This window comes from Euprymna scolopes, chromosome 13 (assembly GCF_053919585.1).
Source record: "Euprymna scolopes isolate OS-2025 chromosome 13, ASM5391958v1, whole genome shotgun sequence".
In the NCBI taxonomy this organism is placed as follows: domain Eukaryota; kingdom Metazoa; phylum Mollusca; class Cephalopoda; order Sepiida; family Sepiolidae; genus Euprymna; species Euprymna scolopes.
In genome coordinates, this window is record NC_136494.1 from 136,738,226 (window position 1) to 136,765,491 (window position 27,266).

The 27,266-nt window shown below is 34.3% G+C and overlaps 1 long non-coding RNA gene across 1 annotated transcript; it reads left to right on the forward strand.

Moving 5' to 3' along the window:
• Positions 1-241: 241 nt before the first annotated feature.
• Positions 242-26,792, forward strand: LOC145292207 (uncharacterized). Its single transcript, XR_013869563.1, has 2 exons — positions 242-377; positions 26,582-26,792. It is a non-coding gene; the product is annotated as an uncharacterized LOC145292207 (long non-coding RNA).
• Positions 26,793-27,266: the final 474 nt, after the last annotated feature.

Genomic DNA, 27,266 nt, shown 5'->3' on the forward strand with positions numbered 1-27,266 from the left:
TCAATGACGTTTGCTCTAAAAATTTGTTTATTTGATTATTTACTGCTCTCATTTATTAACTTAAGAGGCATCACGTTGACAAACTAATTGTTAATTATAATTGAACATTTAGAATTATAATATAACGAATAAAACTTGAGGATTCAGAACCTCTGAGGAATTACAGCAATAACCAACAGAAATGTAAATAAAGCCCAGAAGGACCAATATCGGAGGTTTTTATTTATTATAATCGCTACAGATAAAGCATGAACTCAATTAATGTAAGAAGCTAAAATTCTACTGTGCGAGATGTGTAAATTCTGAATTTAACCGCAATTCTCCCCCTTTGTCAGAAGCATGACTCATAAAATGTGAGGATTTAAGAACAAAATAAGGTAAGTGAATAGTGATATATATATATATATATATATATATATATATATATATATATATATATATATATATATATATATATATAAACAAATTTAAATGGTCTCGACACTGGACATGTTAATGTTTCGGACTAATGGTCAGGCGACTTAATAAATATAAATGGTTGCTTTCCATAAGGGACTGGTTTCTTCTGCGGAAATCAACCATTTATTAAGTCGCCTTACGAGGATTTCTGATTTTAACTGACGTTTCCTCGTAAAAATTAGCATGTCCAGTCTCGGGACCATCTAAATTTGTTTATATTTATGAACACATATCTTTCTCTTCTTTTCTTGAGTACTCTTAATAAACTCGTTAAATTTATTAGTTATCACCATTGAATGCCTTTAACTTTGCATATATATATATATATATATATATATATATATATATATATATATATATACAGTGACGCGCATAAATATTGGATACATGTTCTGTAATGATTCTACATCATGTCGACGTTTTGTCTGATATTTGGCAATATCTCGTAAAATTCTTTTAGTTGTACGTTGAAGGAAGATTAAAAATTCATGATTGAATCTATTTTTACAACCAAGTTCAAAATTACCCGATGCAAAAGATACATGATACTTTCTAAATTTCTAATCGAAACTTTGTATTTTAAACTAGCAGGCCCACCCGGCGTTGCTCAGGACCATATAAAACAACGAGAAAAATAAAGTTTGAACATATCTGTTATTTTTAGGAGAGAGGATTTTTTTGTCCATATATCATTTGCTATCTCGAGCAAAAGTGTAGTTTACTTAATCTTATCATTCATTATATACTTAGAACGTGAATCACACAAATTATGTATGGAATAATTTTAACTTTCTTTGGACATGTAATTAACAGCACGAATATAAATAATTTTATAATTCCGACAACGAACAATTATTTAATATATGTATTAAGACGCCCCCACTCCTCATGTTAAGAATAGCTATGTAAATTATATCATGCAGTTTTCTTACCGTACTGAAATAATAGCGTTAATGCGATTCTTTCTATAGAGAGGGAACGAGGGTCTTTGTTAACTATTCTGTATTTTAACTTAACAATTTAATAAAAAATTAGTAAATTTAGGATATTGAAACTCTCGACAGAAGATATATTACGCGTGGAGCTTAATATCAGGAACTGAATCTGAGTGGACACCATTTGCTGCGGACTTTGAGTCAAGGATTTTCCTAGTTTGCTAAAACATTTTGCCATTGTTATCTACTTTGGCTTATTCACTTTTTCTTTTTGCTTTTAAGAGTTCAAATCCAAGATGGCGACGTAAAGGATAAAAAGGTCGTTATGTCTTAACATATTATTTGCGCATGCGTATGTTTGCTACGAATCAGTAAGTTATGGGACGGAATACGTTTTTCCAGCAAAATTTGAAACTACAAGAAATGCAACATCTTGAAAGGAATAAATGACATTAGTGTCATTTAAACATTTTTAAATATCGTCTTTATTCGATTGTAATATTAATTATAATTGAACATTTAGAATTATAATATAATGAATAAAACTTGAGGATTCAGAACCTCTGAGGAATTACAGCAATAACCAACAAAAACTTAAATAAGGCCACGGACGAACCAATATCGGAAGGTTTTAATACATATATTAAATAATTTTCTTACTCTCTGACGGGTAATGTAAATATATATATATGAAACAATTGAACGTACCCTTGATAGGTATTCTATAACATATATGAACTAATTTCTCTTCCCCCCAAGACCATCATAATTTAAAAAAATGAATTCAGTGTTAGAAGATGAATCATTAGAATTTCCAAATAAATACATAAATACATTGTCTTAGTTAGTGATTAGGTAACGTTTGCTTCAACAGAAAATTCTTCGTTACTGTGTGTCTTTTTCTCACTACAAACACCACCGCAGCTATACTTTTAAGCGAAATTATATAATTTCTAGAATATGACTCAGCAGATTTTCCAAATAAATATGCAAATATTATTTCGGTCCGTATTCCGTATGTTAGTTTATTATTTAATAAATTGTTAGGTGAAAGTACAGAATAGTTTAAAAAATACCCTCCTCTCCCCATATTAAGAATGGCTTTCTAAAGAATCGTTATTATTTCAGCACAGTCCCTATTCGGTATGTCAGTTTCTTATTTAATAAATTGTTAGGTGAAAGTACAGAATAATTTAAAAAATAACATCCTCTCCCTACATTATGGAATGGCTTTCAAAATACTGTTATTATTTCAACATAGTCCGTATTCTGTATGTCAGTCCCCCCACGTCTTAAAAATATATATGAAATAAAATAAATATGAGAACGTAAAATTCTACAACCATTTCCGGGACTGATTCCATATAATCCCATCTTTCTTAAAAATATGTAAAAAATGAAGAAACGTTGAGATCGTAAACTGCTTCAGCTATTTTCGGGACTGACTCCATATCACCCCCTCTCTTAAAAATAGATATTAAATAAAGGAAATTTGAGATAATCAACTGCCTCAGTCATTTCTGGGACTGACTTCATATTCCCCCTGTCTGTTATAACTGTATATGAATTAAAGTAATTTTGAGATCGTAAACTGTTTCAGCAAGAGTTTACCTGTTAGATATTTACACACACATACGTCTACTGTTCTATTTATATAGAAGACTTTAAATATTCAAATTTTCGATAATATTGGGATATTATCTCTGACTAATCAGAGAAGCACATAATTATTTACAAGATAATGCTAATCATCTGACTGGTTTATGTGCATTCTGCATAGAGAGATGCGAAATAGAATCATTGGATGCGCCAAGAATGACAAGGTTACCGAAAAATTAGCAAATAAATGAATTTAGCACCAAGTACAGCAGGAAATCTCAGAAGAAAGTGTAAGAAGTATGTCGACAGTATAGCAAACCTTCTAAGAAATAGAAGACCGATAAAAATAAATGAGAGTACTTCAAGGTGAATCAACAGAAATGTGCAAAATCATCCCTTCATTACTCACTGAAATTTAAACTGATCTTAAGGATGCTAACATCAATATGAGTAAGTACAGCTTTAGCAGAACTCTATATTTTACAGACTTTCATTGGAGATAACTAAGTAAAGTGCTTTTTCATAAAACTAAACATGCCAAGGTGTATTAAACGTTGTCGAAAGTTATGAAAAGAAATATATGCAGTTTTGGGAAAATACTTAACATCTATAGATCTAAAAACTATAAAATCTAGACTTTAAACTAGAATTTGAAGTAGATAATCTTTACTTAAAACTAAAATGTAGTGTAGATACTCCTTACTCTTGTAGGTTAATCTATGCATGGAAACTAAACCTAAAATCGTAATACAAAATGATTTTAAATCGCACCTTAAACATATTGCTCCATTCGTATTCTACTAATGTATTTTATTAATATTTTTTTAGTCACATCTTATTCCTCCTTTAAATCTAATAGATAAAAATTTAATGTTTCCACCCCATACTTTTTACTTGTCTCCTTTTCACTATAATTAGAAGAGAATCATATTAAACCCTTCTTTAATTAATTTGAGGAGTGTAACTATTATGTAGATACTTATATCCTTACTACTACTCAATTAACCCCAACTACCCATATGATGCAGAAATACCATATTTATAACCCATGCGCGGGGCTACCAATCTCAGTGCTGATGGACCCGAAGATCCCTAGATTATTCAACTAGTAAAAGGAAAACTCTTGTGTTAAACCTGTACTACTGACATCATACGTCTTGGCACCAAACAATCGAGGGAGAGAGGCCCCCTTAATTCTGGCCGACAATCTCCATAGAGCTGGTGACCCAAACAAATTACAGTACTAAGCTGCTTAAGGAATAGATGGGTTATGCCTATCACCCAGCTTTTATAGCCCTTCTTTGCCTATTAGCAAGGCGAAGAGGTACGATCACACTGTGCTTTGCCTTGTTTCCTGTCTAGGGCAACGAACGCTCTTTCTTACCTTCGCTTTATTCTCATCCCCTAAAACTGAGCACCTTAGGGTGCTTGATTGCCTCATATGTCCATACGATTAGACTGAGCTGCTCTTTTCTGACAGGTTTGAGGGTACCGGTTTGACAGTTTGTCTTGTTGCTGTATTCCGACAACAGTACAGAGTCCCTAACTCTTTGGTAGCGCTTAGATCGGCTGCTCTATCATCAGTTGTAGCATATCAAAATGATTGAAATTAAGAATTCGTGATTTCTGGAATATGTATAAAAGTGTAGTAAATAATTCGCAATAAACAATTCTCCAACAACTGCAGCCAAAAAGGCACACCTGCTTATCCGATGGTTTGCCTCAACTTAATTTAAAACCCAACAAACCCTAACCCTCCCCAAATTCCCTTTACAGAAGCCACACTCAAAGATCACCTCCTCCAATATTTGTAAGGTGTATGGCCTGATCTCATCCCTGGTATACTATTTAAAAATGTTCTGCTGAGGTTGACCCGGTTTTCTTCAAACTCTACAACAAATGCATAACCGAATTTTGCTTTTCTGACGGATAGAAACCTGATTCTGTTGTAAGTTTTTAAGAAGTTTGTCGAAAGATCTTACCTACACGATTATCACTCCATTAGCCTCTTCCCTCTCTTCTCCAAAATTATTGAGTCCTTAATCAATCAAACTACCATCTTATAGTTATTAAACTTCTTTCCGACCGACAGTATAGATTTAGGCATGTCCATGCCATATCTAAAGAGTTTGGCACGATGGTCTTCTAATGAAAATAAAATATGGTATTAGTGCACTAGTTAACATAATCAAATCCTTAAATAAGAGAAAAATCAGCGACGATGGACGATGAATTCGTTTAATGTCAATAAAAATATATAAAATATAAGGGTCATCAATATTGTCAGATTTTTCAACATCAACTTCCACACTAGGGAGAAGAATTGCCACACGAACCGTATGCGTTTAAATTGGATCTTTACACAATTCTTCTACACGCAGCTTGTATTTAAAATACCCACAAAACGTAGTTATGTCAGGAAATAGGTAAGTAATCGGCCGGCAATTCCTCATCCATGGAAAAGCTCAATTGTGCTGTACTCAACAGGCTGAAGTAAGCTGGAATAAATGTTTGCATACATAAATGACAACAGCAATTTTCATTATTTTCCACCACTAATCTTCTCTGTTTCTCAGGGGTTGACACAAAAGCATCAACGCATGCATGATTCTGATCAGATAAAATTTGTAGACCACTAGACCACTGTGCATACACTATCCTGAATAAAAACAAATAATTATATTTTGAACTAATCAGAAAACTTTCTGAATTTATTTGAAATGGCCTTTCTATCAGCCACCTAAATCCTTGAAAAAGACAAATGTTTCTTCGATAAACCAGTGGAATCCAGTTGACCTTAGTCTACTGATCGGTGTTGTTGGGCATACCTCTGTTAGATGCTAATCTCTGAAACATCTCTCCACTCACACATACAGAAACATTAGCGAACACTCAGACACACACAACATTGACTCATTTTTTGCGTCCTTCCGTCTAGATAGACGATGGAGAATCGCGCCTGAATGTTGTCATGAGTGGTGACAGTTGTTGCTGCGAGTGAGAAGACCGATGTAGAAGCGGCAGACTCTGTTGCACTTCCCGCAGGGATACCCTCTGTCATGCTCTGCTGAAGCTGCTGCTGATACTGTCCTGTTGCGCCTGTCTCACTTCTCCCATTGTTCATCTCTTTTCTCCTCGCTCCATCCGGACACATTTCCTGACTTTGATCTTCCAGGAGTCACGGTCAATTCAAGGTTGATGTTGCTGGATTTTAAGTTCCTTTTGCACACATCCTTAAATCTGAGGAGTGATCTACCGGTTGGTTTGCTGCCGGCTAAGAGTCGCCATACAGAATGTTTTGGGAATTCGGCCATCCTGCATGCGACCGACGGTGTCCTAGCTAGCGTCTCTGGGAGAGGAAGGAAAACATGCTTGGAAGATTTGCTTTGACAAGAACGTCTTTGTTTGGAACGCGGTCCTGCCATATAATGCATATGATCTTTCTTAGATTGCGCAGATGGAAGGCATTTAGTCAGCGCTCTTGATGCTTGTAGAGGGTCCATGTCTCACTGCAGTAGAGTAAGATGCTGAGGACACAGGCTTGATATATCCTCATCTTTGTGTTTATGGTCAGCATGTTGTTACTCAACGCGCTCTTGGTCGGGCGTGTCATAGCCGTTGCTGCTTTCCCGATGCGGGCAGGTGTTTAGCTCAGCGTCCAGTGAGATGTTGTTGGAAATAATGGAGCCTAGATAAGTGAAGTCGTTCACCACCCCCAGTGTGTGATCGCCAATGGTTATGCAGGGGACGTTGCCGACATCTTAACCATGACATTTGTTTTCTTGAGGCTTATTGTCAGACCAAAATCGTTGCAAGCATGGGCGAGGCGCTCAATGAGTTGTTGGAGGGCTTTCTCAGAATGGGCCGCTAATGCTGCATCATCTGCGAACAGCATTTCCCTGACAAGGGCCATGGGAAATTTAGTGTGGCACGTAGACGGGCCAGGTTGAAAAGGCTTCCATTTCCTCTTGTGTGAATATAGACCCCAACTTCAGTTTCATGAAGAAACTCGATGAATTGTGTCCGGAATACTCGCAGCTACCACAGTGCAGACTGCAATACTGACCACACGCTAGTTGCAGCTAAAGTCTGTATCAAACCTAAAGAAAATCCACAACGCCAAGCAAAAAGGACGACCCCGTATAAATATAGCCTTTGTGCCCTTTCCCAACGCGTAAGCGCGCTTTGCAGACTCACTTCAGGATGCCTTAAAAGACTGTCCAACCAATACAGCGGAAGAGAGATGGGGACACATTTGTGAGGCCATCTACAACTTTCCTATGGACACCTTTGGTAAACAGGAGAAGAAGAATCCAGACGTACTTGAAGCACGGATCATTGAACTAGAGCCAGCTATCTCAGCAAAACACGTTGCGCTGCTTGAGTATAAAAGAGACCCTTCCGAGAAGACACTCGTTGCACTCAGGAAGGCAAAAGTGACGTCCAGAAGACTGCCAACCGCAGCGCCAACAAATCCTGGCTGAACCGATGTAGCAGCATCCAACTTTCTGCTGACTGGGGAAACGTTCGTGGGATGTATGCGGGACTGAAGGTGGCCTTCGACCCAAGAATAGTTAAGACTGCACCACTGAAGTCAGAATCAGGCAACATCATCACAAACTGCGGAAAGCAAATGGAAAGATGAGCTGAATACTATACGCAGCTATACTCACATGAGAATATCATCACTAACTGATGACTAGCAATTGAAGGCATCCCACCCCTGCCAACCATGCGTGAGCTGGATAATCTTCCCTTCCTCTGACGAACTCACTGAAGCCATTGACATCCTTGCTAGTGATAAAGCTCCAGATGGTGATGGCATTCCACCTGAAATCTTCAAGGCCGGCAAAAATGCAGTTCTCCTTGATCATCTCTATCAATTTCTGCTCCAGTGCTGGGAAGAGGGTTCAACTAAATTAAAATAACGTTTCTATCGAACTCTCATTTTTGGCATACTTTTATTCAGTTAAGCATTCTCCCGAGAAAGGTCGATTGGAAAGTAAATGGTAAATCTAATAAGTGAGTTTCTTATTGTGTTGCGTTTAATAACATTTTCCTTGTTAGATTGCGTGCGATTATTTAAAGATTAGTTTAATTTGTTGATCAACTACAAAATTTGAGACATCAAATTAATGAACACCTGTCTAATGGTACCCAGTTCTTTTAACGATTGTGTAAGACAATCAAACTAATTAAGTTCCCTAGGGTAAATATTTACTGACATTTACTATACATCCTTGGGAACATTCGCTTTCATAATTTAACAAAGAAGAATCCAGTCTATGCATTTTATATACAATAGCTCACAGAAAAACTCCCAGGTCTGACACAAATAAAAGAACATTATTTTTTTATAAAGTACTACCTTTTAAATAGCACGTGTTAAATTGTTAGTTTATAAATTACAATAATTTCAGTGAGTTATCGTTGCAAAGTTTTAAAACAATGGAATAATCTGAATTTCTAATGACGGTGAAGAAAATAGAGTACCCTTAAGGGGTACTCTATTTTCTTCACCGTCATTAGAAATCCCGTAAGAAATTGTGTGTAAGTTTTTCGTAAAAGAAGACGAAAAGATGACCAATAGCGTACCCGGTAAGCATCCCGTAAGATATTCTGTGATGTAAATAATACAATAATCGATGTCGTATGGTTGTTTAATTGACGCCATTTTGTTTTTGTTTTTATCCGTTTGAGAAATACCGGAAACCAATAATCAGAGGAACATAAGCGGACAGTCAATGCGATGAAATGGACTTATCGAAGGGAGCATCCATTATTTCCCCAACTACAAACGAAAAAGCTAATATAAAATGTATCTATGGATGACGCAAATACGGATGGTGAAGTAGTAAAATTTGCAGAGAATGTAGAGAACTTCTCGGCGTCGAATGGAAGAGTGAGAATAGAAAATAATTGTGATGTTCCTAGGAATTGATTTAAGATTTTATTATATAAAATCAATGCAACTGCAAATATGTGTCAAACCTACATAAGATGGTGTCTAGTAGTCTGATCATAATAATTTTAAGTGACAAAACTAGATCAAATCCACTTCAAATTTTATATACATCTACCTAATACTCCAAATATTCCTCAGCGACTATCGGCTGTTTTCTATGCCTAACAGAAAGCTAAAGGGAAAAACATTCGGTAACAATAAAAAAAGTAATATCAGAAAATGTGATGTATTTTTGAGGCAAAGATAAATTGTTCCATAAAAAATGGAAATTTTAGAGAACAAGTGAAATGAAAGAATGAGACCATCTTGATGACTAAAGATAAATCCTATTTGAAAGTTGTTTTATTAGTTAAATTTGGAACTCATTGAGTGACGTGTAAGGGAGGGAGAGACATTGACATTAGACTTCAGTTTAGGATTTTCATTTACTCTCGAGCATAACTATATTTATGTCGTTGACGTTTTTTCTTAGAAAAATTATCAATGTATTTATCTATTACTAACAGCAATCGTAAAATACGCATAGATATTATGTTTTACTTAATGCAGATTTCTTATATTTTATAAACAGAAATACTGTATGTATTAAACGTAACGTTAAATTCCTTTAAAAAATTAAGTAAAAAAAAAAAGAAAACGGGAAGAACCTGAGACATGGGTATGCGAGTATTATGGTGTTTCTAAACGGTTCACTTCTTGTAAGTAAAAAAATTTTCGAGCTGAAATCAAAACCAAAACCAAAACCTAAAGACAGTAGATCAAGTACAACAACCATTAGGACGACCTTTAAAAAGTGTTTTCGAACCTACTTATTCTTTACATTAGTAATCTGTCATATGAACGATACACAAATGCGCATTTGCGAAACAGTTGACAAACAGATAAAAATCCAATGATCCCACGTACCAAATTTTCACTTTTGACCCCTTAGACCCCCTTTTCCGGATGAAAACCGATTAAAATTTTCCATGTTTGAATACCCTATATACCAAGTTTCAAGTCTGAAGGTCCAAAATTCGTTGAGTATATACGCTGAGAAGTGTCCTCACACACACATACGCACACACATACACACATACACACACATACACGCATACACTTTCTATCTTTATAGATATACTATCTGGCCGCCCGGCGTTGCCTAATTGTAAAATACACATAAATATTATATTTTAATTAATGCAGACTTCTTATTTATTATAGCATAAATACCGTAAGTATTAAACGTAGCGTAAGATCCCTTAAAAACGGAAAGACACTGAGCATTATGCTTTTTTTTAAATAGTTCACAAGTAAAACAAAAATACTCGAGCTGAGATCGGAACCAAAACCTAAAATCAGTAAGTCAAGTAACCATTAAATCAGCTGACACGTTCTTTAAAAGATGTTTTCAAGCCTGCTTATTCTTAACATAAGTAATTGTTATGTGAACGATTCACGTATGCGCATTTGTGAAACTGTTGAGAAACAGATAAAAATCCGATCACCTCACATACCAATTTTTCCCTCTTAGCAGCCTTTTGATTACGGGTGAATACCGATTAAAATTTTTCCACATGTCTGAATACACTATATACCAAAATTAAAGTCTGCAAATCAAAAATACGTTGATTATATAGGTTGAGAATTGTCCCCACACATATTCTCACTTTTATAGAGTGATAAGTTATTCGAAATTTCAATTTATCAATGCGTGTTTCTTCAAAGATTTTTCATATAATTTGATAAGATAAAAGTACGTGATAAAAATATGTTAGTTCTGAGATTGAGTAATATTTGAAAAAAAAAAACATTGTACGATTTGTTGTAATTCATAATTAACGGAACAAATCATATATTTCTTAGCTTTATATACATTTATCTTGTCCTCACTTACTATGTTAAATAAAAACACCTATAATAGATTTTTATGTGTTTGTGAGCATTTAGAACTAAAATAACTTTTCAACATCTAATTTACACCCCCTCATACACATGAGGTGCCTTCAATAAGTTTCCAGATATTTTTCGTATAGACACTTTTATTGATAGTACTCTCATTCCCTTTGAAGTAATCTCCTCCGGTTGCAATGCATTTGTTGTACTCAATTTCTCGAAGGCCTCATGAAGTCCTCTTGCGTAAGCATATAAATGAACCTCATCACATCTCATCAATTGTCTCAAAACGACAGTCTCTAAGGTTTCCTTGAGCTTAGGGAATAACCAATAGTCACATGGGAGAAAGGTCTGGACTCTTATAAAGGGATAAAAAAATCAGAATGAATAAGACATGACGTTATGATGATATATTATGCTTAACAGTAAAAAGCAAAAACAACCAAGAAAAGAAAGGTGTCTTGTTTATAATTCATAAGAACCTTTTTATGTTTAACTATCATAGTAATAATTACATATAGGTTTTTCTCGAGTTATTCGAATTTAATTTTAAGACCTTATCCCGCCCACAAATATTTAATCTCACTCTATGTTTGTAAGATTTTTAAAAACAATCCTTTTACAAAGTAATTATTTAACAATTTATTCGCTAGTGACTTACTGGCTCAAAACATGACGCATTTAGACATAAAGTATGTGTTACATAAAAGAAAACTAACGTTTTAGAGTCGAAGTCGTTGAAAGTTAACCCAGGAAATAAATAATTATTGAATATTTTATTGTTTTACAACGCCAATTTACAATTATTTATAAGCAATTAAATTACGATAACGTCGCTTCTTCGCCTCAAGATGTTGCATTGTTTCGCAGTAGTTAAATGTTACTTTGAGATTTACTGTATCTAATAACTTATTTTTCAGACACTAAAAAGCAGACTATGCGCATGCCCAAACGATAATGTCGAGACTTAACAGTATCGATCGTTTTATTCGCTATTTTGGATTGAAGCGTGTCGGTTAAGACATATTGTCTTGAATAGCAAAAACGTTCTTAAATTGTACACTTTGCTGAATAAGTTTATTCATTTATGTGGGGGATATATTATGCTTAACAGTAAAAAGCAAAAACAACCAAGAAAAGAAAGGTGTCTTGTTTATAATTCATAAGAACCTTTTTATGTTTAACTATCATAGTAATAATTACATATAGGGTGGGACGATAAAGTTGTCACCCTAAAGAAAACAACACAACAGCTTTATTTTAAAACTTTTATTGAAAAAAGCAATTTATTTTATTATGTAGTAGAGCTGACATCTATTCAATGTAGCTCCCTTCACCCTCAATCACCGTCTCGATACGGGTTCGGAACTGGGAGCATGCATTTTCCACAAGCGCCAGCAGGAGCTCAGCGAATACGCGACGGATAGCGGTGATCAGGCTGGATTTGGTGCTGTACGAGGTTATGTTGGTGATGTTCTCGACGTATGAATGCACAAAGTAGTCCAGCAGGTTCTGGTCGGGGGGGGGGGAAGGAGGCCAGTGAGAGAAGGATACATACTCGTCCCACTCCTAAAGCAAAGCCTGGGTCTCTTTTGACTTGTAGGCCTGCGCTAAGGTCTGCCAGCGATCACGTGATTGCACCAGAGAACCACCACACTGTTCAGCACATCCAGGTATACTTTAGTGTTGACTTTCAAGCCGACTTCGAAGATGTAAGGTGGCATGATGTGGCCCTCACTTGAAAGCACACCAAAGACCATAACCGTGGCCAAAAACATTTTTCATCATCCTGGGTACGTCTCTGTTATTCGTGGCAATTTAGCGATGTATTTTAAGGGTACTGACAATAGTCCTGTTTTTATAACTTGAATTAGTAGAGAGAATGAGTTGTACAGCAGCGCATTTCCGATCTCCCTCGTCGAACAATGTGTCACTTTAAGAGATGATAGAAGGCATCTATCGCTCTTCGGAATTGTACACAACTGTCCAACTAATTGATGGTCTGAAAAAAAATATGAAACTGGTTTTCATCAAACGGAAATCACGCTATCTTTTCTCGAGCGACAATTTTATCATTCCACATCGTAGAAAAACATATTAAACAAGTTAATCTGAAGATTAGAGTGTTTTAAAGTTATCATATTCGTCTAACGCAATGTTCCGCGAATTAACGATTATGACTTCTAGCTGGAAAACCATTATGTTTTTAAATAAAACAAAGGGGATCTAATCAGTCGAAGATACTCCTCTATAATCAGTCGCACAGAGTCTAGACCATTTTATAGTTAATGCCATGCTCTGTTGGGCTGAGGTATGATTCTATGCAGTTTTGGGGTGGTCCAAACTTCATGACTTTACTTCCTAACTTGATTAGTTTTACTGTTAATCGACCGATGTTAGATAAATGATGCCCTTTTATTTTCTCTGCAACCTCTTTCCCACGGAAGAGGCGTTGCGAGCCTGTCTCTGTTCGGCGCTGTTTTACAATTTGTCATTGTTCTGAGAGAGACAACTCTCTTTTACTAAGAGATTCGTTCAGTTTTTCATCTCATAATTTAGGACGCTCAAAATAACGATATTTTTTAATCAATCGAAACACCAAAAAAAAAGAGAAAGCTGCGACGAATTGTTTAACGTAACAAAGTTGATCACATTAATAATACAAAATGTAGTCCTTAAGCGAATCATTTAAGAGAATCATTTCTGTTTCCATATAATTTACGGCACTAAAACCAACAGAGAAGAAGCACATATTGGGCAATGCCAACCGGTCAATTATACACAGGCTTTTCTAAGCTAGCTTTTCAATGCTCTGTTCTCGACCCATGTAACACCTTCTCGATCTGTTGGTGAAAGGGTTAAAGACTAACAATCTTAATTACAAAATCACGAATACATTGCAAAATAAAGCTATGTTTAACGAGATCATTTCATTATAGTAAAAAAATAAGAACGATTATTACATTAAAAGTAACTAAATCAAACATAATTGTTAATGAATTTGTAAATGTTTTAACGTTTAATTACTATTAAAAAATAATGCTATCTTATGAAATTCTGCGACGTTCGTTCGTGAAAGCAATTTTATAAAGGGTGAGGTATAAAAATTCCAACATTTTGAAATTGTAATTTCATACTTTTTTTTATTATATATTTGCATTCTTATTAATAAATGTTAAAAAAACAGTTCTGAAACTAAATTTGACAATCAGCTGTTAGTTATATTTTCTTTTAAATTTATGTAATTGCAAACGTTTACACACTGAATTAAAAAGAGAAGTAGTTGAATGGAAAGGTGTATTTAAAAAGTAACATAACAGAGAAAGAAAGAGAGAGAGAGAAAGAGAGAGAGAGAGAGAGAAAGAGAGGGAGAGAGAGGCTAAAAGGAAGATATTAAAGAATGAAAGGAACTAAATATTTTTGACCCCTATATGCACTAAATTGAACTCTAGTAACTAAAATTAACACGATTATCTTGTAATAAAACTAATATTTAAAAAATATGTATATATATATATATATATATATATATATATATATATATATATATATATATATATATATATATATATATATATATATATATGTAATTCTTGGTTCATTCAACATCGATAAAACCATATTTCTACATTACCAATTTAATTGAAATTTTTAGAAAATCTATATGTAAAATCAATGAATGTTTGCATGTTATTAAAATAATTTAACATTGCGAATTATAAAAATATTAATTAAAATAAAAATAGTTTTCGTAAGTCGTTTCTGCGAGATTGCCCGGTTTTATTTCCGGTAACTTCCGTTTCAACTACTCTCGAATTACAAGAAAAGTAAAAAAAAAAAGGTACCCATGCAGAGAGTGATCCGTGCTGAAATAATAACGTTATTATTTAAAAAGCCATTCTTAACATGCGGAAGGGAGGGTGTTTTGTACCTATTCTGTACTTTAACATTACAATTGAATAAAAAACATATCATAAAACTTTAACTAAACGTGAAAATACGATTTAAAAAATAGCGCGGATCACTCTCTGCATTAGCACAAAAAATCCCATATTTTTAAAATTTAAATTAATTCTTACCAATTTTAAATTCATTCTTACCATATTTTTAAATTTAAATTCATTCTTATCAATTTTTTAATTTTAAATTCCTTTATTTATTTTAAGGCTTTTCACTCATGAAACATTACGTTTTAATTGTTTAGTTTTTTTCACGGCAATTTTTACATAAAAAAGTTTAACTTTTTCTAAACTGTTTCATTTTTACGACATGCCCCAGCATATTATAAACACCCTAACCTCCCTATGTAAAAAAACGGCTTTAAAATTAAACACGCCCTTCCACAAACCTTGAAAGCCGTTCTTAACATTGAGGTTGGGGGTGTTTATTCCGAAAGCCGTTTTAACATGGGGAGGTTAGGGTGTTTATAATATGCTGTGGCGAGTCGTAAAATTAACGAAGTTGCTATTTATTATTTATTACAAAAATTGCTTGAAATTTATTTATTTGACGAAAAAATATTACATTTTGGTACTCCTTGGACATTGAGTTCCAGGACGACCAGCAAAAAAAGATAATAGTCGCTCCCTTAGTCCCTCATCCCACCCCGCACGTAACATATTTTATTTACTGACGATTATTTGTCACATTTACAAACATTTATTTATTTTGAAAAAAAGTGTTACTCTTTATGAATATTAAAAGAAAAATGTTACTAAACATTTATTAATAATTTTTCACTTTTACAAACATTTGATTTTAAATTTCTTTTTAAATGATGACTTTTATCGACTTTTTTAATGGTATTTGCGGATGGGTATGTTGACAACAAATATCAGTTAAATTGTGTAAATATTCCCCCCCCCCAATGGTGCTTACTCCGAAATCCGTTGTTAACATGGAGAGGTTGAGAGTGTTTATTCTGAAAGCCGTTCTTAACATTTGTGGAGGTAGACCTAATGTAAAAAGTAAATAAATAAATAAATAAATAAATAAGTAAATAATTACTGATAATTTCTCACTTTAACAAATATTTTTAATTTACATGCGCGTATGAACAAATTGTTGAATAGTGCGAAAACAAAACGTTTTTGTAATAAACTTCGGGTTTACAAAATTTGACTGATATTTGTTGTCAGCATACCCATCCGCAATTACTATTAAAAAAAGTCGATAAAAGTCGCCATTTAAAAAGAAACTTAAAAACAAATGTTTGTAAAAATGAGAAATTATTAATAAATGTTTAGTAACCTTTTTTCTTTTAATATTCATAAAGAGTAAAACGTTTTTCAAAATAAATAAATAAATGTTTGTAAAAGTGAAAAATAATCGTTTAGTTACAACGGCAACATCAGTAAATAAAAAATGTTACGTGCGCATGCGCCAGGCTTGATTAAGAGGGGGGGACTAAGGGAGCGACTATTATTTTTTCTGCTGGCCGCCATGGAACTCAATGCCCAATGAGTCCCAAACTTTTTTCCTGTATTCATGAAAAGAGTTAAGCCAACGTAATTAAATAAATGTTTGTAAAAGTGACAAATTCAGGTTAAGTTACTTTTTTATTCATGAAAAGAGTTAAGCCAACGTAAATAAATAATGTTTGTAAAAGTGCAAAACGCAACGTAAGTAAATAAATGATAAATATTACGTGCGCATGCGTTAGCCTTGACTAAGGGGGGCTAAGGGAGCGACCATTGAATAATTCTGCTGGTCGCCATGGAACTTAACGCCCAAGGAGTACCAAAAGTTTTACTCTTTATGAATATTAAAATAAAAAAGTTACTAAGCATTTATTAATAATTTCTCACTTTTACAAACATTTGTAATTCATGTATTTACTTACGTTGGCTTAACTCTTTTCATGAATATTAAAAAAAAAATGAATCATGTATTGATAATTTCTCACTTTTACAGACATTTTTAATTTACATGAGTGGATAATTTTTTGGGTAAATATTTACATTTAGGTCCACCTCCACAATTTTCTTTTTTTAAATGACGACTTTTATTGATAAATAAATTTACTTCTCCGCAACTTTTATTGATAAATAAATTTACTTCTCTGCAACGGGCACTGAACACCTCCTTTTTTAAATAGTATTTTCGGGTGGGTATGCTGACAATAAATATCAGTTAAATTTTGCAAATAGTTTTTCACCTCCCTCTCCAAAAATGGTGTATATTCTGGAAGCTGTTCTTAAGTTGAGGAGGTTGGGGGTGATTATAAGGTGGACCTAATCTAAAAAAAAAAATACAAAGTTTTTTAATGATTAAAATAATTTCTCACTTTTAAAAACATTTTTACATGCGCACATAAGCAACTATTTTTTTATTAACTTTTTTATTTAAAAATTAGAAAATTTCAATGAATAGAATAATAAATCATTTATCATTAATATGTGTTTTTGGTTTTGTGTTGAATAAAACTTTTTTTTTCATTACAACAATAATGAACCAATTTAAATCTTCCGGCATACATTTAAGGGTTACAAAATTATCAATAAATCGTTTAGTTACTAAAAAAATGTTACGTGCGCATGCATATTAGTCTTGACTAGGGGGGCTATGGGAGCGACTATTAAATAATTATGCTGGTCGCCATGGAACTCAACGCCCAAGGAGTACCTAAAGTGGCACTTATGCACTTATGTTATCGTGCTATTTTTTAAAAAATAGTATTTTCACGTTAAATTCAAATATTACAATATCTTTTTCTTTTATTAATTTCTTAGGTGAAAGTACAGATAACCAGGTCGGTTTCTAATGTGTGGAAAATCTAGCTCCCGAAAAAAAGGGGTTACACTGGATAGTAACAAAAAATTAAAATTGCCTCAGTCTCGAAAGATTTATTCTCTACTGAACGAGGAAAAAACGGTGAAGTGTAGTTCACCTTCTGTTTCTCTCTCCCCTCTCTCTTCCTCTCTTAATATCTCTCTCTATTCATCTCTCCCTTTCCCTCTCTCAATCTATCTCTCTATATCACCCTCTCCATCTCTCTTTGAGCCCCTTTCTCTCTCTAACTTCCCCCTCTCCCTCTCCTTTCCTCTGTCTCATCCCTCTCTGTTTCTAACTCTCCCCCTCTCTCTGTCTATCTATCACTCCCTTTATCTCTCTCTATCTCCTTCTCTTCCTCTATTTTCTTCTCACTTTCTTTTTTCTATCTATATATCTTCCTCTCTATCTGCCCATCTCTAATCCCTCATCCTGTTTTAGTCTCCTTAATTAATTACAGTGAATAAGGCATTGTCAAAACATGGATAAATCCTATTTAAGTCACCTAATTGACTGACTGTGAGAATAGAAGTTATTTGGAAATTACTGCTACCTTGAACAGCACCAGAAGTAACTGGTAAAACCTTTCTAATAAAATTGATTTTGGCAGCCATTCGGTAACAAAATGACATAGCCTTGCTGCATGAGGAATACCTGCGACCTTGCTGCCAAGTAGAAGAATTATATAGTCTACTTTGAAACATTCAATTTTTAAAAAATCTCATGTTTGCCATCTCCAAAACATCCAATATGGGGAAAAAATATTGTAGAAATGCAAACTTATTGTTTAGGATGAATGCCCAATGGTACGCAAAAAATCACTTGAGGCTCTTGATCAATTTGCGTGGCAATGTCAGACCATTTGGGAATGCAGTAATATTGCTTGCAAGAGATTTCAGACAAATGTTACCTGTTATTTTTCAATCAACACCAGCAGATGAAATAAATGCTTGCCTCAAATACTCTACTTTTTTTTTTATTCCATGTGAAAACATTAAACTTAACTCAAAATATACATGTACAGTTGCAGACTGTTCGATCCGCACAAAATTTTTTGTATCACTTGTGGGAAATTGGGTACGGAAAAGTGCCAGCTGATCAGAGTTACGGGCAAAATTCTTTGACTTTTAACTTCTGTAATTTTATTACAACAAAAGAGGAGTTAGTTTAAAAGGTTTTTGCAGATATTCAAATTATAAGAATTCCACTTGACTGAATGAACGAGCTATTATTGCAGGTCAATACAAAGACGTCCATGAACTTAACGCTATTGTAAAATTCCAAGTGAGGTAGTCAAATACAAATCCATCGACACTGTTGTGAAAGCAGATAAAGTGGTCAATTATCCAACAGCTATATTTGCCAGGGATGCCACCGCATGTATTGCAACTGAAATTTGGCGTACTAATTATCATGTTGTGAAATATAAACCAATCCAAGCTTTGCAATGGCACATGGCTTGCAGTAAAACAAATTAACAAACACACGCCAATTTGAGCCACAGCAACGCATGGCAGGGTACAGTTAATATATATATATATATATATATATATATATATATATATATATAAAGCTGAATGTGTGTGTGTGTGTCTGGTCACGAATAGGCTCCTATATGGTTAATTATTTAAAAAAACTGATTACATTTAGTGATAGAAGATGTATTGAGACAGAGGAATGGGTGTTTAATCCTTCAGAACGGTGATTCATTAAAATTGTGGGGTACGCTTACGCGCCTGGTCCACAAAGTATGGAAATAAAAAATAAAAAAATAACGTTTACAAGGGTTTTTGATATAGATGTAAATTAGAATACTTTGATAAGTATGTTTTAACTTAAATAGGGGTGGTATAATAAAATTCTGGGGTCTGCGTTCGCGCCTGGCCTGTATAGAATGGAAATAGGCACAAACTTTAATAAAGATTTTTCATATCTATCTGCGTAAGTATACTTTGATAATTATGTTTCAGTTCGAAGAAATATGGTATAATAAAATTATGGGGCGTGCGTTCGCACCGTACCTCCATAGAATGGAAATATGTCACAAAGTTTAACAATGTTTTTTAATATAGATCCACAGAATATTGTGATAAGTGTTTCAGTGTGAACAAATATGATATAATAAATTATGGGGTTTATCTATTTTATTTTTACTTTCATCATATTTTGCTTTGATACCTCCAAATTAAACCCAAATTTACAACCCTTCCTTTTCATAACCTATCGTACTTTCATAAATCAGAGTCCCTTTTCTGTAGGCTGTTTTTGAACCCAGTCAACGACGGGTACTTTTGCTAGTATATATATATATATATATATATATATATATATATATATATATATGTGTGTGTGTGTGTGTGTAACTAAACGTTTACAAATGAGTAAGACTTATTCTTTAGAGGAAATAAACAAATTGAATATAGCATACTGTTTACATTGTTTTTCTCAATTTGTCCCTTATTTTTGGACGTTCCTATTTGAAAATAAATAAATAATTGTTATAATCCTTTTTCTATCCTTTGCAAATGATTCAAATTTTAGTATGTTTTTATGGACGATAACGACCAGTTGTTAGAATTTCAGCTTTTCACAGTTTTGTTTCTAACAAATACTAGGTTTTAAAATTTTGTCCCTTAGTTTTATATATATATATAAGTGTATATACATATACATACATATGGGAGTATACGTTATACCTCAGAGAGATGAACGTTTCTGCCATGCATAGTTACGGGTCACCTTTGGCCAAGGTGTAGTACCTGTTAGACTCCCTCTTATGCTTCTTCAGAGTTACCATACTTTGCTCATTTTCTGTTGTGATCGTGGTGCATCATATTTGATTTCAGTGAATATCAATGCGGTTTGAGATTATTATTATTATTGGCTCACATGGAGCTTTCACACAAGTCAACAAACGATCGGTTCGGAGACCTATGGTGTTCTCTGGAAGCTGAGTGACCACAAGTCTCCCCAGAGTCCAGCTCTCTCCAACTCCTTCGATAGCATTTGCAAATAAATCTGCGTCATCGCAACAGCCTCATACTATTGATTTCTCGCTGGTAGTAGCCATTGGTTTATACTGGAATTTGAGTGGCACTAAGCTTACCCACGGTTCCAGTTCTCTTCGCGCTTGTCCAGCGGAGGTCTGGCCAGCGCTCTCTCCTCGGTCTTTCCATCCTCCTTGACCCTTCTCGGATCTTTGGTATCACTTTTCTATTGGGGGGCGGTGATGAGATAATGGGGGGATGCATTATGATGGTGTAGAACTTATTGCTATGCAGCTTCGGTGTTCTTCATTCCCTGTAACGCTTCTTTGTTATATTGTCTTGTGTTATTCCCCACATTCTAGGGTTTTCCTTAATATTTCAGCCGTTTTCTTTATCGTTAGGCGTGGTATTTTTGCAGTTATTCCTCTGATTCCAATCTCTGTCATTCTTTTTTCGAAGTTTTTCGGAATTGCTTCTAGTTCTCCTACTATTATCGGTACTATTTTGATTTTCTTCATCATCCAAATCTCTTTTAACTCTCTGGCTAGCTCTGTGTATTTGCTTCGTTTCTCCTTTTCTTTCATACTCACCCTGTGGTCAGCTGGGACAGCAAAGTCTACGATTTGACAGGATTTTTCTTTCTTGTTAATTATTACGACATCTGGTCTTCTTGCTTGAATGGGTTTGTCCGTCTGTATTTCCATGCCCCATAGGATTTTGTGGTTCTCGTTTTCGAGTGCTGTTGCGGGTTTATGCTTGTACCATTTTTCTGTACGCTCAAAATGCAGTCGTTTGCATAATTACCAGTGCACCGCCCTCCCCACTTGGTCATGCCTGTTTTTGTATTCCTTTTGGGCCAATTTGCTGCATTCACTTAATATATGGTTTATCGTTTCGTTTCTCGGTCCACATAGTCTGCATTTGCTGTTTTCTTGTGTTTTATCGATCCTTGCTTTGATATGGTTGGTTCTTATCGAGTTATCTTGTGCTGCACATATTAGAGATTCAGTTTCTCGGTTTATATATCCTTTTCGCATCTATGTTCAGGTGTTTTCGTTAATCTCATCTTTTGTCATTCTTATGAATCTTCCGTTGAGTTGTTTCTCTCCCCATTTCTCTTTTCTCGTTTTGTCGTTTGTCTCTCTGTTTTCTGTTTTGTTGTTTTTTCCGTGTCTCTCGCTGCCATAATTATCCTTTCAGTGTTTTGCATTATGCATTTTTCTAGTTCTTTTTTCGTATCCTTCACACAATCTTCTATACAGATCAGTCCTCTCCCGCCGTCTTTCCTTTTCACATAGAGTCTGCCAGTATCGTCCTTTGGGTGTAGTGCATTATGCATGGTCATGAGTTTCCTGGTTTTCTGGTCGAGTTGTCTCAAGTCTTCTTTTGTCCACCCTATAAACGGTCCAGAGTATCTTACTAGTGATACTGGCCATATATTTATACATTTTATTAGGTTTCTATTATATAATTTGGTTTCCAGGAATTTTCTTGTTCTCCTGAGGTATTCCTTTCCAATTTACTCTTTCATTTTTGTTGCTCTGATGGTGTCCGCTTCCAGAATTCCCAAGTATTTATAGTCGTCTTGTTCCCCTAGTGCCCTCATTTCTGTTTGGTTGGGTAGTTCCATTGCTTCTGCGTTTCCAGTTTTCCCTTTCTTATAACTAGTTGTGCGCATTTTCCATTCCAAATTCCAATTGGATATCTTGGCTGAAGATTCTGGTAGTGTTGATTAGTGTTTCTAGCTCCTTTTCGGTCCTTGCAAAAAGTTTCAGATCGTCCATGTACATCAGGTGGTTCATTTTTTCCTCTGTATTGGAGAACTTGTATCCAGCTTGGCACTTTCTCAGAATACTGTTCAACGGCATCATGGCTATGATGAACAGTATGTTGTTGTTGTTATTATTATTATTATTATTATTATTATTATTATTATTATTATTATTATTATTATTGTTATTATTAATGTTATTAGTTTTATTATTATAGTTATTATTATTGTTATTGTTATTATTATTATTGTTATTATTATTATAGTTATTATTATTGTTATTGTTATTATTATGGTTATTATTGTTATTATTATTGTTATTATTATTATTATTATTATAGTTATCATTATTAGTGTTATTATTTTATCATTATTATTATTATTGTTATTATTATTATTGTTATTATTATTATTGTTATTATTATTATTGTTATTATTATTATTATTAATATTATTATTTTATTGTATTTTGCACTATATTCCTCATTTACTATAAAATGTGTATTTTTAACTCATTAATTTTCTATTTATTATTATTTGTACTTACTAGGAGTTTTCAGACAGGCTATCATCAAAGATTTCTCTCTGTCAATAAACTGTGGTGTTCCCTGGAGTCTAGCTGACAACTCTCCTCAGATTTCCAGTACTCTTTAATTAATTTAATTTGCCCTATCGCAATAGCCGTTTATCATTGAATTTTCGCTAGAATTTTAGTCGTAACAAGACTCTCCAAGGTCTCAGCTTCATTCGCACTCACTCAACGAACGTCTGGTTAGTGATTTCTTCCCTTGGTCCCTCTGTCCTTCCCAACTCATCACGCCCACTCTGACACTACAATTTTTTTATGATTTAGTCAAATTACAATTTTTTGGTTTTAGGTTTCTTGGTTCTATGTGGGATTCTGCTATATTTTTGTTTTGCTTCTATTGCAGTTTCCATATGGTCGGTTTATGTTTGTAGTTTACGTGGGTTTTCTACAAGATTTCAACTGTTTTCAGCATTACCATATGTTGTGTAGCCGTAGCCCTCCATTATTATTATAATTATTATTATTATTATTATTATTATTATTATTATTATTATTATTATTATTATTATTATTATTATTTACTATGAGTAGTTACACAGGCTATCATCAAAGTTTTCTCTTTGAGAACAGCGTGTGGTGTTCCCTGAAGTCTGAGTGACAGCAAGTCTTCTTCAAACTTTCAGTACTCTCAACCTCCCTCGGTAACCCTTGCAGATAGAATTTGAATTATCGTAACAGCCGTTTATCATTGATTTCTCATTAGCAGCAATCATTGGCCTTCACTGGAATTTGGAGTGCAATTAGGTCCCAGTCCCTTTTGCCCATCCAGTGGAGGTCTGACTCTTCTCGGTCTTTCCATCCTTCTTGACCCTCACTTATTTAGTGTGGCACTAGTTTATAGTGACGCGAAAATAAAAGGAGGGCTAGATTACATTTCTGCAGTTTCAGTTTTCATAATTCCATGTGGTGTTTCATTATGTTTTTTCTACATGACCAACTACGCCTGTGAATCTTGCATCTTCGTCTCCGCACTCAAGGGTTTTCCTTAATATTTAAGCCGTCTTCATTACTGTTATCCGTTGTATCTTCTCAAACTTCTCTTTGATTCCAATCTCTCCCATTCCTTTTTCAAAGTTTTTCGGTATTATTCCTTGCGTTCATAGTATTAATGGTCTTATCTTGACTTTCTTTATCTGTCAAATCCCATTGAGCTCACTAGCCAGTTCCGTGTATTTGCTCCGCTTCTCTGTCTCCTCGATATTCACTGTGGACTAGTGCAACGGCAAAATCTACAATCTGGCAGGACTTTTCCTTCTTGTTAACTATCATGAATTCCACGTCTTCTGATTGAATGGGTTTATCAGTTTGTATATTCATGTCCTATAGGATTTTCTGATTTTCGTTTTCAAGTACTGCTGCTGATTTGTATATTTATATATTTGTTTTGGTATTCAATATGTAGTTGTCTGCATAATTGATAGTGTACTGTCTTCCCTACATAATCGTATCTATTTTCACATTCTTTTTGTGCTAATTTGCTGCATTTGCTTATTATGTTGTTTATTGTTCCGTCTCTTTGTCAACAGTCTGCATTTTCTGTTTTTGTGTGTTTTGGCGACCCTTGATTTAGTGTGCTTGGTTCCAATTGCGCTATTTTGTGCAATTGATATTAGGGAATCAGTTTCTCCGTTTAGTTTTTCCTTTTTGCAACCATTTTCAAGTGTTTTCGTTCGTCTCATCTTTTGCAATTCTTATAAATCGTCCGTGTAGCTGTTTCTTTTCTTCCTTTTGCTTTTCTCGTCTTATTCCTCATCTTTCCTTATTCTGTCCTGTTCGTTTATTCTATATCCATTGCTTCGGTAATTATTCTTTAATAATAATAATAATAATAATAATAATAATAATAATAATAATAATATAACGGCCAATTTAAATAAAAAACATAGATAGAGAGTTGATAATAGGGAATGCCCCCGAAAATAGTTGAGGAATATATCATCTACAGTCAAAGTAAATAAAGATTATAGAATTAATGAATTCTGCATCATAATTTATTTATTTTTCTGTTTCCAACGACTAAATAATACCTGCATTGATAAGCCTTCAAACACACCTTTTTAATAAACACTTATTTTGTTCTGTTTATAAAGTGTAACGTCTTACTTTTAAAACTAATCTCCCTTTATTCCTACCCTTCCTTCCGACCACGTCATTGTTTACTATATCCAATTAAACATTTTCCTCTCTATCTTTCTCATAGCATGTTTTACAGGGTAGTCACCACTTCTCAAGGCTCCGGGCTACTTGTTGGTAAAGGTTAATGAGTGTTAGGTGTTTAGTGAGACAACATCGTTTTTGGTGGGAATTGGGTAGAAAATGACTATTTAAGGGGACGGGATAGCAAGAACCTATTCACATTGTACTGAAGACGACTAAGTTGTAGCCAGCTCAAAGGGAAGCAGGTCAGTGGAACAGAGCTCCACGGGCGAGCATTTCTAGAAAAGAAGCGTTGTTAATAGTTTTTCATTTAGGCACTGGTAGAGAGTCGGGGAACTTGTTGGCAGCAGACGTAGCCTGACGAGTGCTTTTTGTGAAAGTTTTGCGAGGGGGGCATTGAATGAAATCCAGACGAACACTTATTGTTAAAATAATGGTGGAGCAGAGAAAGACGTCTCTTCTGTGGGAAAAAGGTTACAGGGAGGAGGAAAGGGTATCGCCTACTAGGTTTCCAAATCGGTTTTGAACTCTGTCAAGGCAGGATAAGTACCTTCCGGACATGGCAATAGTACTCCATTGTAAAGTCTATTTAGTTCTTATATATAAAAAAGCGACTGACTATTTGATCTAATTCCAGTGATGTATTTTAAACAACTACTAACAAGAATGGCAGAAAGTAAATTTTGTAATCCCACATAATTAATTTGACCTAGATGAACCCAAGGTTTTCTTTGCTTTTAGAATACGGTCAAGGTCATCCATAATTATTAAAGTGTATATTATGCTCTCCCACTTTTAGCCGGACACACAGACAGAATTACGACTTTCCTTTGTATAATAGATTATATACACGTAGATATTAAATAAGGATATGTGCAATGCGGAAGGCAAACTGGAACAGCCAGAGAAGCGACAAACAAAAACAAATAGTTGAAGAAAATATATTCGATATTTTTCCTTAAAAACTTATTGGTTTACTTTTTATTAAACGCTTCAAGATGACAGTTATATAAAGAATGCACCTATCATATAACAGCCGGCCTGATACGTTTCTTTTATATATGAAAAAAAACCCCTAGTTTTTGAAAAGGAGACTTTTTCTTCCGAAATATCAAAATATTATCCACCATTCCTAATTCTAACAGCAGCAACTGAAAAAAATATGAAAGATTAAAAAAAGTGGATACGTTTTTGAAAATTATTGCAGGCATTATCTTAAACTATTATTTTTTGTTCATCTCCTCTTTTACTGTTGCATTTTCCGCATTGCAAACAACCTTATAAATACTATATGCTTGTTTACCAGCAATGCTTTAAGCAAACTACTGTACACTTTCATAACACGAGGGATGTTCCAACATGATGCTTTCTATTTTTATAATGCCGAATCGATCAGATAGGATTGCAAAGTGCATTGATATGATAAGCGAACTTATGCATTAATGATCTGAAAATTTCATTCTTCTGTTGCAGATATTTACGGCCGGAGACTCTAGAAAAATAACCTCTGTCAAGGATGTACGTCAAAATCAGATATGTGCTAGTGAATTCCTCCATGCAGAAAAAAATTAAACCGATGAGCATTCACCCGTGCTTGTGAGTGACGAAATGCACCCCGGACTTTCACAACCAAGGCATCGATCTTATTGGGTTATTTTAAGTAAACTGTTTTCTAATAAGATTATATTGTATTCGTTCTATTTTTTTACTCACGGTCACTCCAAACAAAACATATCGCCACTTGGACGTAAGGGGCTACCATTTGGGACCAATCTTAGGAAAGAGTAACAAGACGTTGGCTTATGTTACATTTAAACCTCTGCATGTCAATAAAGTAAAGGAATCAGGTAGCAGGGAGGGAATTCCAAAGTCTAACTATTTGAGGGAAGAAACTATTAGAGTAGAAAGCTTTCTGGAATTTAGGGACCTCAACAGTGAAAGGTTGGGTTTGTTTTGTCTAGCGAGTTTTTCAGGGATATGTACGTCAAGGGGCACAAGTGCAACGAGTTCATGAAAGCATATTCCATTCACATATTTGTAAAACAGGCATAGAGATGCCACATTGCGACGATGAGACAGGGGTTGAAGCTTAGTTGACAAAGTGGGACCTATTAGATTGAAACCTATTTTTTGGACCCTATACAAGAGGGAGAGGCTA